Consider the following 11,669-nt stretch of genomic DNA (forward strand, 5'->3'; position numbering starts at 1 on the left):
TTGCCTTGATTCCTCAAGAAAATCAGTCCACATTCAGTAACAATAGGATTACATTGTTGTAATTGTGTTACTTTTCACCTCATATTTCCAGTGTTAAGGAGGGCGCGTGTTGGGATGAGCACTGAGTGTTATACGCAACTAATGAATCGTTGAACACTACAACAAAAACTTATGATGTACTATATGTTGACTGAACATAATAAAAATAAAAATAATAAATAATAAAAAATAATAATTCTAGTGTTAAATTCCATTTTCAAACTTTACTGTGTATCAGACTAACCTATACAGTTAATTAAAAGATAGAAACTTGGGGCACCTGGGTGGCTCAGTTGGTTTAGAGTCTGCTTTTGGCTCAGGTTATGATCCCGGGGTCCTGGGATGGAGCCCCACATCAGGATCCTTGTTCAGTGGGGACCCTGCTTCTCCCTCTCTCCCCTACTTGTGCTCTTTCTCATTATCTCTATCTCAAATAAATAAATAAAATCTTTAAAAAATAAAATAAAATAAAAGGTAGAAACTCAGGCCTTATCTCTAAAAGTATTTATTGAGCTAACCTGGGGTAAGGCTATATTTAAGCAGTACCCAGGACCATAAATCACATTTTGAGAAATTGGCATCCTCATAGATATATAAATGTCTAATTATAATCTCTGTAGCCATTGGAATGGACTGTAGTTGCCAGTCTCTACTGATACTCTTCGAGTGAAAGAGACCTCTCAAAGATAGACCATTGTTATTCAAAATAATTCTTATTTTTACGTAGTCTTATATTTGTAATGTCCATTACTAATAGAGTAACCAATTATCCAGGTTTGGCCAAGACTGAGTAGGTTCTAGGGACATGGGACTCAATGATAAAACTGAGGCAATTCCAGGAAAACCAAGATAAGTTGGTCACAAACTCCCAAATTCTAAAATCTTCCTTTGAAATCATTCAGAAAAAAAGAATAAAAGTATAAAGAAAGATAATGTTTATTAACTTTCATTGTTTTAACATTATGATACACATGAAATGTACCAGGCACTATTTATGTGACAGATAAAACAATGAGCAATGTAGACTCACTCTTTTCCCTTATTGGGGTTTCAGTCTATAGGGAGAGAAATAAATAATTACTACAATTAAATTATATGAAAGTGGAATATAGATTCTTAAAAGATCACATATCACAGGCACCTAAACTAATTAAGTGAGATCACTGGCAGCTTCCTGAAGATCTAGTCATCAATTGGTATCTGTACAACAAATTATTTAATCCTGCAAGACTATATTGGAGGAAACCATTTGAATTATTATGTCCAAGATGGCAGGAAACAATATTCAAATGGAAAAAGACAGTCTCTTCAACAAATAGTGTTGGGAAAACTGGACAGCAACATGTAAAAGAATGAAACAGGACCACTTTCTTACATCATACACAAAAATAAACTCAAAATGGATGAAAGACCTAAATATGAGATAGGAAGCCATCAAAATTCTAGAGAAGAATACAGGCAATAACCTGTTTGACATCGAACATAGCAATTTCTTACCAGATACATCTCCTGAAGCAGGAGAAACAAAAGCAAAAATGTACTATGGGAATTCATTAAAATAAAAAGCTTCTGCACCATGAAGGAAACAATCAGCAAAACTAAAAGGTGACCTACATAAAGGGGAAAAATATTTGCAAATTACATATGTGATAAAAGGTCAATGTCCAAAATATATAAAGAACTTATAAAACTTAACACATAAAAAAAAAATCCAGTAAAAAAAAAAAAAAGGGCAGAAGACATGAGTAGACTTTTTTCCAAAGAAGACATCCAGATGGCCAACAGACACATGAAAAGATGCTCAACATCACTCATCATCAGGAAAATACAAATCAAAACTACAATGAGATATCATCTCACACCTGTCAGAATGGCTAAAATTAACAACACATGAAAGACTAAATGTAGGTGAAGATGTGGAAAAAGGGGAACCTTCTTACACTATTGGTGGGAATGCAAACAGGTGCAACCATTCTGGAAAAGAGTATGGAGATTCCTCAGAAAGTTAAACTACCCTATGATCCAGCAATTTCACTATCAGGTATTTACCCAAACAATTAAAATATACTGATTTGAAGCGATACATTTACCCCAGTGTTTATAGCAGCATTATCAAGAATAGCCAGATTACAGAAAAAGCCCAAATGTCCATTGACTGATGAATGGATAAAGAAGTGTGATATATACATAGAATGGAACATTACTCAGTCATAAAAAAGAATGAAATCTTACCATTTGCAACAACATGGATGGAACTAGAGTGTATTATGCAAAGTGAAATAAGTCAGAGAAAGACAAATTCCATATGATTTCACTTAGATATGGAATATAAGAAATGAAACAGATGAACATAGGGGGAAAAAAGAGAGAGAGAGGCAAACCATGAAACAGACTCTTAACTATAGAGAACAAACCGAGGATTGCTGGAGAGGAGGTGGGTGGAGCGATGGGTTAAATAGGTGGTGGGTATTAAGGAGGGCACTTGTGATGAGCATTGGGTGTTATATGCAACTGATGAATCACTAAATTCTACTCCTGAAACTAATATTACACTGTATGTTAACTAACTGGAAGTTAAATAAAATTTTGAAACTACAAATAAATATAAAAATAAAATAAAATCATAATTTATTGCTGATATTTCTGCAATAAATTTCTAATTATACTCTTTGCTTCCATTTGCTACCATATAGTCTAATCTTATGACAGTGGCCACAAGGATCCTTTAAAAATGGAAGTCAGGACTTTGGGTTTTGGACATTTATAGAATGCTGAAAAAAGAATCATTCCCAAATTAACAACCATATAATGAAACAAAAAATCTACAAAATTATAACTTTTCCTAAATTCATTAGCGAGCTGAAGTAAACCTAAGGAAAGGAAGGTATCTCCAAAGTCACATGGGATTCACACATTTGTTTACCAGGAGCTGTACATAGGAGGAAGATGGGGCTACCATAGATACAAGGAATATTTGACATAATTATTAAATTAATTGCTAAAGGTTTAGTGTAGTTGACAGTATAGACATTCTAAGAGCTGGAAATGCAGAGGAGTTTGCATCCACTTGCTGTCTCCATGGATCTTACTATGTTCTCATGAGAGACATGAGATCCACGGTAAAATACTAGAGAGAACACCCCTTATTGGTACAAGCCTCAGTGAAAGGATCAATGTTAGCTACAGGAAAGGCAAGAAGCCCCACTTAGATCTTATTCTTCTATGTTTCTACAGAATATAAGCCTTAAGACACTGAGGGGGAGGGGAGAAAAATCCCCCAGGCCACATTTAAGGTTCCATTACTAGATGAAGGAAAAATAAAATCCTTCTGCAGAAAGGTGTAGGAAACCATCCTAAGCTCAGATCATTAGAAATCCACATCTGCTAAGGGAGGAACCAGAAACTATCTTCTTTTTTTTAAAAAAAGATTTTATTTATTTATCTGACAGAGAGAGGCACAGCGAGAGAGGGAACACAAGCAGGGAGAGTGGGAGAGGGAGAAGCAGGCTTCCCGCCAAGCAGGGAGCCCGATGTGGGGCTCGACCCCAGGACCCTGAGATCATGACCTGAGCTGAAGGCAGACGCTTAACGACTGAGCCACCCAGGCACCCCCAGAAACTATCTTCTGCATAAGCTTTATTAAAGATAAGATACAAGGCAGAATTCAGCTGTCACAAGTAGAAGGGGAAGGATCTTTGAGAAATTGCCACTCCCAGGAACCAGAAACAAAGGGTCTACTTAAATCTTATACTGAACCAGGACAACAGAGAATGTCCCAAACAACATTTTCCCAACAGGCCAGCAAGCACTGACAGTGATAGCAGATTACCTCTGGAGGATGAGCAAGAGTGGAGGTAGAGAGAGGGAGAGAGAGAGAAAGATCCTTTCTAAGGCTCTAGCCCACAGACAAAGCTTAAAACTGATGGTGAAAGTGAAAGAGTGAAAAAAAAGAAAAACTTCCAGCAACACAATTCACACCCTAAGCACAAAGTAAAATTAGAATTTAAAGACTATGGTGCACTGTAGGTAAGCAACAAAAGAGAAACTCAGCTCAGCTCCTGACTAGACTGATTTAATCCCTCACAATAGACCTAACAGAAGACTTAACAGAAATGTCCTCAGGCATAAGTGCTATTTATCTCAGTATCCACTGTTCTACACATAATACCCAGCTTTAATTAAAAAAAAAGTCAAATGATAAAAGAAAAAAAATATTGAGAATCAAAACAATCAGTAAAATAAGACTCAGGTATGACTCAGAAGTTGGTAATAAAAGAGAGGGATTTAAAATAACTATAATTAATAAATTAAAGATTATATGTGGAAAACATGTACAACATTAACAGATGAGTAATTTCAGCAAAGACATGGAATTAATAATAATAATCAATAGGAAATTAAGGGAAAAAACACAGTAACAAAGATAAAGTACACTTTTGATGGGTTCATAAGTAGATTGGATAGAGCAGAAAAAAATACTGAACTTTAACCTAGGTCCATAGGAATTATCAAACAGCAACACACAAAAAAGAAAAAGTTATCCAAGAGTTCAAACACTGGGACAACATCAGTTTAACTTATGTGTAGTTGGATTCCAAGAAGGGGAGAAAGTATTTGGTAGAAAAAAAATATTTGAAAAAATAACAGCTGAGTACTTTCTAAAAATAAAGAAAGACATTAAATGATAAATTCAGGAAAATCAGAAAACACCAAGTTTAATAAATCTCTGTCTCTGTTTCTCTCTCTCTCTCACACACACACACAGTACATCAAATTTAAGCTCCTGCAAATAAAAAATGGAGAGAAAATCTTGAAGGTACTGTGGAGTGAGAGATCACATTGCATACAGAGGAACAAAGATAAGAATAATAGCAGATTTCTTGTCATAAGCTACAAAGGGTAAAAGTCAATGAACTAATATCATTAGAGTACTGAAAGAGAAAAAAAATATATCAACCAGTAACTTCGTACCCAGTAAAAATATATTTCAAAAATTAAAACTTTTCAAATGATCTAAAGTCCGAATCATTTATTGTAAACAGATCTGTAATAAAAAAAAATATTGAGGGGCGCCTGGGTGGCTCAGTTGGTTAAGTGACTGCCTTCGGCTCAGGTCATGATCCTGGAGTCCCAGGATTGAGTCCCACATCGGGCTCCCTGCTCAGAGGAGAGTCTGCTTCTCCCTCTGACTCTCCTCCCTCTCATGCTCTCTGTCTCTCATTCTCTCTCAAATAAATAAATAAAAAACTCTTAAAAAAAATTGAGTAAATTCCTTAAGATAAAAGGTATATGATACCAGAAAGAAACTTGGATTCTCCCAAAGAAATAAAGAGTTCTGGAAATGGTAAAAATTAGGATAAATATAAAATTCATTTATTCTATGTTTAATCATGCTAAAATAATTGTTACATAAATCAAACATAAAGGTAATGTAACGTGTGTTTATAACATATGTAAAAGAAAAATGTACATGAAAAATATCACAGAAGATGAGAAAGTGGAATTGTGAGCATACCGTTACAAACATCAGACACTATAAATGAAGTGGTTTAATGTTATTTGAAAGTAGACTGTGATTAAATAAAGATGTGTGTCATAAACCTCAGTTACAAGTAATAATTGAAAAAAGAGTAATCAATATTTAAAATAATAAATCAAAAGTGGGGGTAAAATAGAATTACATAATATTTTATCAATCAAAAAAGTAAAGACAGAAGGAAAAAAATAGAATAGAAAATGATTAGAAAAATGATTGATTTTAAGCAAGCCATATCCACAGTTACATTAAATGTTAATAGACTATGTATACCAGAAAAATACAGAAATTGTCAGATTGAACAAACAGCTAACCATATGTTGTCTACAAGAAATCCATGTCTTTTTGTTTCTTGTTTTTTGTTTTGTTTTGTTGTTATTTTGCTCTTTAAGTAGGCTCCATGCCTACTGTGGAGCCCAGTGCAGGGCTTGAACTCATGTCCCCAAGATCAAGACCTGAGCTGAGATCGAGTCAGATGTTAACCAACTGAGCCACCCAGGAGCCCCAAGAAATCCACTTTAAAGACAAAGCAATAATTAAGGTAAAAGTGAAAGAATGGAAAAAGATATGCCATGTAAACTCTAATAAAAATAAATAAATTGTGTAGGACTGTTGAATCACAGACCTGTACCTTTGAAACAAATAATACATTATATATTAAAAAAAAGAAGAAGAAGAAGATAGTAGGAAGGGAAAAATGAAGGGGGGGAATCGGAGGGGGAGATGAACCATGAGAAACTATGGACTCTGAGAAACAAACTGAGGGTTCTAGAGGGGAGGGGGTGGGGGGATGGGTTAGCCTGGTGATGGGTATTAAAGAGGGCATGTATTGAATGGAGCACTGGGTGTTATATGCAAACAATGAATCATGGAACACTACATCAAAAACTAATGATGTATGGTGATTAACATAACATAAAATAAAATTTAAAAAAGAAAAAATAAATTGGGTTGGCTGTATTAATATCATAAAAAATAGATTTTGGAACAAATATTACCAAGGATAAAGTAAGATGTTACACAATGATAAAGGAAGTTTGTTCATCAAGAAGACACAACAATCCATATTACTTATACACACAAAATCAGAGATTAAGTACTTAAAACAAAAGAGTGATAGAACTGAAAGGTAAAATAACTCAAAGATCATATACAAAGAATTAAAAACTCATCTATTACTAATTAAAAGAAGAAGAAGACAAAATCAGTGAAGATATATAAGACACAAACAATGCTATCACTCCACTTGACCTAGCTGACATTTACAGAACATTAAACAACATCAGATCACACATTCTTTACATATAATCATAAAACATTAGTCAATGTAAACTATATTCTGGCTTATAAAATAAATCTTTAAATTTATTATTTAGAAATATAATTATGTGACATGATAGAGAGATTAGATAACACAATGGTGATAATCATACTGCAATGTGTAAATGTATCAAATCAAGAAGTTGTATACCTTAAACTTACACAATGTTATGTGTCAATTATCCCTCAATAAAATTACATTTTAAAATATTAAGTGAATTCATTCATAGTATGTTCTCTAGCCATAGAGGAATTAAACTAGGTATCAATAACAAATATCTGGAAAATGTCCAAGTATTTAGAAGCTAAAAGTAAACAAACAAAACACCTGAATAACCCATGGGTAAAAGAGAGAGTCACAAGGGATATTAGAAAATGTTTTTAATTCAATGCAAGTGAAAACACAACAAATCGAAATCGCTGGGATGCAAACTAAAAAGTATTTAGAAAGCAGTTTTTTAACACTGCCTATATTAGAAAGGAAGAAATGTCTAAAATCAATGATTTAAGCTTTCATTTTAAAAAACTAGAAAAAGAAGAGGAAAAGAAACTCAAAGTAAGCAGAAAGAAGGAAACAAAAAAGATAACAGCAGAAATCAATGAAATTGAGAACAGAAAAACAATAACTCAATTCAACTGCTCTTTGAAAAGATTAATACAATTCATAAACTTTTATCCAGCCTAACGAAGGAAAGAGAAAAGATACAAATTACTACCACAAACAGAAGGAAAGTTACTATAGTGTCTACTGATATTAAAAAAAATACAAATGGAATAACAATCATTTTATGTGCATTGATTCTACAATTTAGAATAGACCAATTCCTTGAAAGAAGCTACCAACAAAAGATTCAAAAAGAAGTAGATAACCTGAAAAATTTTGTATCAATATAAAAAATATACATAGGGGCACCTGGGTGGTTCAGTCGTTAAGTGTCTGCCTTCGGCTCAGGTCATGATCCCAGGGTCCTGAAATTGAGCCCCGCATCATGCTCCCTGCTCAGCGGTGAGCCTGCTTCTCCCTCTCCCACTCCTCCTGCTTATGTTCTCTCATGCTGTGTCTCTCTCTGTCAAATAAATAAAATCTTTAAAAATAAATGTGCTCGCTTCGGCAGTACATATACTATAAATAAATAAATAAATAATGTACATAACAGTTTTTCAATGAAAAAAGCCTCTATGTTCATATGCCTTTTAGTAGTATAATTATTAAGACTATTTTTTAAGAGCAATTTTAGGTTCACAGCAAAATTTAGGGACTTCTTATATATTGCTTGCCTCCACACATGCATAACCTCCTCCATCACCAAAATCCCCCACCAAAAGGGTACTTTTGTTAAAATTGATAAACCTACAATGACACATCACAATCACCTGAAGTCCAGAATTTACATTATAGTACATTTTTGGTGTTGTACATTTTGTGGGTTTGGACAAATGTGTAATTACATATATCTATCATTACAGTATCATGCAGAGTATTTTTGCTTCCCTAAAAGCCCTCTGAGCTCTACTTATTCTCTCTCCCCACACCTCACCTCGGCAACCTCTAATCTTTTTATTGTCTCCATAGTTTTGCCTTTTACTGAATATCATATAGTTGGAATCATACAGTATGTGCCCTTCCAGATGGCTTCTTTCATTTAGTAATATGTATTTTAGTTTCCTACATGTCTTTTCAGGACTCATAGCTCATTTCTTTTTAGTGCTGAAAAATATTTCATTGTTAGAGCTGGATGTATCACAGTTCGTTTATCCATTTATCTACTGAGGGACATCTTGGTTTATTGCAAATTTTGGCAATTATAAATTAAGTTGCTAAAAATATCTTTATGCAGGATTTTGTGTTGACAAAATTTCAACTTCTTTGGATAAATAGCAAGGAACGTGATTGCTAGATTATACAGTAAGAGTATGTTTAGTTTTGTAAGAAACCACTAAACCATCTTCCACAATGGCTGTACCATTTTGTAATTTCACCAGCAATTCATGAGAGTTTCTGTTGCTCCACATCCACATCAGCATTAGGTGTTGTCAGTGATCTAGATTTTGGCCATTCTAATATGTATAGAGTGGTATTCAATTATTGTTTTAATAAGCATTTCTCTGATGACATGATGTTGAGCATCTTTTCATATGCTTATTTGCTGTCTGTATATCTTATTTAATAAGGTGTCTGTTAAGGGCTTTGACCCATTTTTAATAAGGTTTTTTTTTTATTGTTGAGTTTTAAGAATTCTTTGTTTTAAGATTTTATTTATTCATTTGAGAGTGAGACACAGAGAGAGAGCACAAGCTAGGGCGAAGGGCAGAGGGAGCAGGAGAAGCAGGCTCTCCACTGAGCAGGGAGTCCAGACAGGGGGCTCGATCCCAGGACTCTGGAATCATGACCTGAGCTGAAAGCAGATGTTTAACCAACTAAACCATCCAGGTGCCCTGAGTTCTAAGAATTCTTTATATATTTGGATAACTGTCCTTGATTAGATGTGTGTTTTGCAAATATTTTTCCCAGTCTGTGACTTTTCTTCTTAGTCTCTTGACGTTTTCTTTAACAGAGCAGAAGTTTTAAATTTTAATGAAGTCCAGCTTGTGAATTATTTCTTTCATGGATCATGTCTTTGGGGTTGTATTGAAAAGGGCATCCCCACATCCAAGGGCATATGTTTTTTCCCTAGGTTATCTTATAAGTTTTATAGTTTTGTGTTTTTCTTTTAGGTCTGTGATCCATTTGTAGTTCTTTTTTGTGAAAGGTGTAAGTATCATGTCTGCATTCATTTTTTTTTTTCCCTGTGGATGTCCAGTGATTGTGGAACCATTTATTGAAAAGACCATCTTTGCTCTATTGTACTATCTTTTCTCTTTTGTCAAAGACCAATTGACTATATTTATTGGGGCTTAATTCTGGGCTCTCTATTCTGTTCCAGTGATCTATTTGTCTATATATTGTTTTACAAAATTATACTTGGCACACAATGTTACATTAGTTTCAGGTGTACAACATAGTCATTCAACAAGTTAATATGTTATGCTATGTTCATCACAAATGTAGCTACCATCTATCACCATACAACGCTATTACAATACCATTGACTATATTTCCTGTGCTGTACCTTTTATCCCCATGATTATTCATTACATAAATGGAAGCCTGTATATCCCACTCCCCTTTACTCATTTTGCCCATCCCCTCATTCCCATATCTCTTATGGCAACTATCAATTTGTTCTCTGTATTCATGGATCTGATTCTGCTTTTTGTTTTTTTTCTCATTTGTTTTTAGATTCCACAGATAAGTGAAATCATATAGTATCTGTCTTTCTCTGTCTGACTTATTTCACTTAGCATACTACCCTCTAGGTCCATCCATGCTGTCATAAATGGCAGGATCTCATTTTTTAAGTACTATGCCATTATAGATAGATGATAGATAGATAGATAGATAGATAGATAGATAGATAGATAGATAGATAGATAGATAGATGCCACATCTTCTTTATCCATTCATCCATGGATGCACACTTGGGTTGCTTCCATTTCTTGGCTACTGTAAATAGTGCTGTAATAAATATAGGGTTCCTTTTTATTTTTCATTTAGCATTTTTGCTTTGGTTTTTTTTTAAGATTTTATTTATTTATTTGAGAGAGAGCACATGAGAGGGGGGAGGGTCAGAGGGAGAAGCAGACTCCCTGCTGAGCAGGGAGCCCAATGCGGGACTCGATCCAGGGACTCCAGGATCATGACCTGAGCCTAAGGCAGTCGCTTAACCAACTGAGCCACCCAGGCGCCTGCTTTGTTTTGTTTTTTGAGTAAATACATAGTAGTGGAATTACTGGACCATACAGTGATCTTATTTTTAATTTTTTGAGGAACTTCCATATTGTTTTCCATAATGGCTGCACCAACATGCATTCCCACCAACAGCATACAAGGGTTTCTTTATCCCCACAGCCTTACCAACACTTATTATTTCTTTTTTTTTTTTATTCTAGCCATTCTGACAGGTGTAAGATGATATTTCATTGTGGTTTTGATTTGCATTTCCCTGATGATTAGTGATGTTGAGCATATTTTCTTGTGTTTGATGGCCATTTGTATGTCTTCTTTGGAAAAATGTCTATTTAGGTCCTGTGGCCATTTTTTAATTGGATTATTGATTTATTTTGGTGTTGAGTTGTGTATGTTCTTTATATATTTTGAATATTAATTCCCTATCAGATATACGATTTGCAAATATCTTCTCCCATTCATCAGGTTGCCTTTTTGTTTTATTGATGGATTCCTTTCTTTGCAAAAGCTTTTTATTCTGTTGTAGTCTCAATAGTTCATTTTGACTTTTGTTTCCCTTGCCTGAGGAGACATATCCATAAATATATTGCTAAGGCCAATGTCCAAAAGATTACTGTCTATCTTTTTTTTAGCAGTTTTATGGAATCAGATCTCACATTTAGGTCCTTAATTCATTTTTAGTTTATTTTTATGCATGGTGTAAGAATGTGATCCAGTTTTATTCTTTTGCATGTAGCTGTCCAATTTTCCCAGCACAATTTATTGAACAGACTGTCTATTCTCCATTGTTTATTCTTGCCTCCTTTGTCATAGATTAATTGACCATTTAAGTATGGGTTTATTTTTAGATTCTTTATTCTGTTCCATTGATTTATGCATCTATTTTAGTGACAGTAATATTGTTTTGATTACTATAGCTTTGAAATCTGGGATTATGATATTTCCAGCTTTGTTCTTTCTCAAGATTGCTTTGACTATTTGGAGTCT

The sequence above is a fragment of the Leptonychotes weddellii genome, chromosome X, assembly GCF_054177405.1.
Source record: "Leptonychotes weddellii isolate Sample4059 chromosome X, ASM5417740v2, whole genome shotgun sequence".
Taxonomy (NCBI): domain Eukaryota; kingdom Metazoa; phylum Chordata; class Mammalia; order Carnivora; family Phocidae; genus Leptonychotes; species Leptonychotes weddellii.